At 45.2% G+C, this 3,539-nt stretch overlaps 1 pseudogene; it reads left to right on the top strand.

Annotated features, from left to right (window-relative positions):
• Positions 1-2,163: 2,163 nt before the first annotated feature.
• LOC103353418 (serine/threonine-protein kinase NIM1 pseudogene) lies at positions 2,164-2,910 on the top strand (annotated as a pseudogene).
• The last annotated feature ends 629 nt before the right edge of the window (positions 2,911-3,539 follow it).

Below are 3,539 nucleotides of genomic sequence, written 5' to 3'. Positions count from 1 at the left end.
CCCGGAGCAGGTTTGCCCCACACCCCGCCGTGCGCAAAGGCCGACAAGCGTAGGGCGAGGACCCGTCCATCGCCGCTTTCGGCTTTAATTTTCATTATTTTCTTGATTTATTTTATCTTAAACATGGGGGAAAAAGGACTAAAAATGCACAACACATTTATCCGAAGCCAAGGAATAAAATAAATAGTTTTAGGAAAATTACTTATTTATTTATTTATTTATTTATTCAGTTTTGAGAGTTAACTTGGAGCGTTGGTTGCGCAGAGGAGTGCTGAGCTGCAACACAAGCTAAAAACGATTAAAACAGGGCGCTAGCTCAAAGTTAGTTTTATCATTTTGTTTCGGGACATGAAAATCGAGTTACAAATGCACCATTTTTCAATTTTCTCTGAAGTAAACTCACCCTGGGACGAACTGTAACGTGCTGTTGTGAAAAGATTCTTTCATTGTTGTCTGTCAAGTAGCAACCACGCAGCTTTTGTCAAGTAACTGTCGCTGCACCTACAGCAGCCAAACATTTGCACAGCAGCTTTATCACGAGACAAGCAGCGACAGGCCTTCTTCACGTTTTGACGTGTCGCGGTAGGAAAACATTCATGCAAATAGCAAAATGAGCGACGGTTGAATCGCTGCTTCTCTTTCAGGCTCCTGCCGTTGTGTCCGATGACTCACTGTCAACACTGTAACTGTGGAAAAGGCCTCAGTAACCGTCATGGGCGTGTTTCACCATATGCGTTATTATCAGGTTATCTGAGCTAGTTCATTAAGTATTTCAGGTTTTAATGCTTTTTCAGGTTATATATATGCAGCTTGTCAAATTATTTTATATAATTCAACTCTTGGCTGCAGGGGATTCGGCTCTGATGAATTAAACAGTAGAAACAGACAGAAATGTTTGTGAAATTAGCCTGCTCTGTGTCTGGAAACACCAAACCGTCCCGCTTGTTTCTCTGTGCAGCAGAACATCACCATCATCCAGCGCGACCTGAAAGCACAGAACTTTTTGTTGAGCTACTTCTGGGTTTATCTGGAACCAACAGTGCTTCTATCCATGCAGCTTCATGCAGGAAAGTCCAATTATAAGAAACTTGACCTGCATTTGTTTTCACTTTTTGTGCTTTAAAATGTTCCCTTTATAAGCCTCAACAATTGGCTTCAGGGGTTCTTGCTGTGGAGCTTTGATGAATGACATTTACACTCAGATTACAGTTGAACCCAGAAGTTTACATCCACTGTATACAAAGAAACAAAACTTTTTTTTTTCTCACTGTCTGACATTAAATCAGACGAAACTGTTCCTGTTTCAGGTCAGTCAGGATTACCAACATTATTTCTATTTGCTAAATGTCAGAATAATGAGAGAGAGGATTTTTTATTACTTTCTTCAAAGTCAGAAGTTTACGTCCACTAAGATTACTATACCTTCACACGATTTGGGAAAGCCCAGATGATGATGTCATGGCTTCAACCCCGGAAAAAAGCAGAAGACCTTGTGAAGATGCTGCTGAAGCTTGTCAGAGAGTCATTATCCACAGTGGAACCAGTCCTGTACCGACATGGGCTGAAATGATACTAGAGAGGAAGAAGACATCACTCCAGAAGAGACATGAAAAAGGACAGATTACAGTTTGTAGATGCACACAGAGACAAAGAGCTTCATTAGTGGAGACATGTGCTGTGGTCTGATGGAACTGAACCTGAACTGTTTGGTCATAATGACCATCGGTACATCTGGAGGAAAAAGGAGGAATCTTGAAGCCGGAGAACACCATCCCAGCTGTGGACCAGAATTCATCAGACTATTGTGAGAAGCTTGTGGAAGGAAACCCAGAACGTTTGACCCAACGTAAAGGCATCACTACCAAATACTGAGGAGATGGATGTAAACTTCTGACTTTGAAGAAAATAATAAAAAATTCTTTCTCTCATTATTGTGGCGTTTAGCAAATATGAATAATGTTGGTAATCCTAACTGACCTAAAACAGGAAAAGTTTAGTCTGATTTATTCTGGTTTCAACTGTACATGTGGTAAAAGAAGAATACAGACACTCAGTGCAGTAGTTTTAGCAGTTTCTGTTGAGTTAAGGAGCCTGACAGTCTGTAACCTCTGACCTGTTCTGTATCTACAAACACCAAACCATCCCGTTTGTTTCTGTGTGCAGCACAACATCAACATCATCCACCGCGACCTGAAGGCCGAGAACGTCCTCTTCACCCTCAGCGGCTGCGTGAAGGTGGCCGACTTCGGGTTCAGCACGCGGGTGTCAAACTGCAACAACGCTCTGGACACCTTCTGCGGCTCGCCTCCTTACGCCGCCCCGGAGCTCTTCAGGGACGACTGCTACCTGGGCCCCCCGGTGGACGTGTGGGCGATGGGCGTCCTGCTCTTCTTCATGGTGACTGGAACCATGCCGTTCCGTGCGGAGACCATGGGCAAGCTGCGGCGCAGCATCATCGAGTGCTGCTACAGCGTGCCCCCCTGGGTGCCCGGCCCCTGCCAGCGGCTGCTCAAGGGCATCCTGAAGCCGGTGCCCGCCGAGCGCTACGCTGTCGACCAGATGCTGGGCTGCGACTGGCTCCTGCCGGTGGAGTTCCCCTGGTCGCTGGTGCCCTCGGAGCCGCAGAGCCAGATGAGCTCGGAACCCAGCGACCCGGAGGAGCTGGAGGAGGAGATCAGGGGCTCACTAGAGGAGCTGGGCTTCACCGTGGAGCACCTGAGGAACAATCAGCTCAAAGACAGCCGCAGCCCCGTCACCGGAGTGTACCGCATCCTGCTGCACCGGGCCCAGAAGCGAAGGGGCTGCGACTGCCTGCCGGTGGTCCGAGGGATGGTGAGGGACCCCAAGAGGGAGGGACTCCGGGCCTACAGGGGCCTCCGGCACACCTCCAAGTTCTGTGTGATCTCATAGCTGCTCACAGCACCGTTTTATACTATTCCTTGTTTGTTTGTTTGTTTGTTTTTTACCAACATTTAGCACATAAGAGTTTGTTTTGACATTTTACATTGCTTATGGGAGAAAAAGTGACTTTTTACAGTTTGATAACTTGTGATGTAACTTTTTGGGGATAGCCTGAGATTTATGTGGAAGTGCCTCATGGAATTATAAAAGCTGAAAGCTGTCTGAGCAGGTTCTGTTCCTTCTTAAAGGATTTCTTTTGTTGGCTTTTTTTTAGAAGCTTGAAGAGGTGAATGTTTAAAGAAGAAGAAAAAACTAAAAGTTAGAGAAAAAAACGTGACTTTGTGTAAATCAGGTTGATAAAATGCAAACAAGAAAGCTGCTCTGGTTCGTTATTGTTTTTCTAATGCTGGAACTCCAAAGTAATTCCCTAAAAACATTCATTGAAATGTACGTTTTTGCTGCTGTTTTGATGTTTTCATAGTAAATCTTGTAAAGCCAAGTTTCTAAAATGAAAACGGGGGGAGCCTCCACCCTCTTAAACCAGCTTTGTCTCTTGAAAAGACGCATTGTTTATGAAAAACCAAATAAAGTGCTTGAAAACGTGACGCCTCACGCAGACTTGATTGTTGCAGGCGGAG

This window comes from Stegastes partitus, unplaced genomic scaffold (assembly GCF_000690725.1).
Source record: "Stegastes partitus isolate 25-593 unplaced genomic scaffold, Stegastes_partitus-1.0.2 Scaffold70, whole genome shotgun sequence".
Lineage (NCBI taxonomy): Eukaryota > Metazoa > Chordata > Actinopteri > Pomacentridae > Stegastes > Stegastes partitus.
The sequence above is the reverse complement of the archived record's forward strand: the minus strand, read 5'-3'. Positions and strand labels throughout refer to the sequence as shown.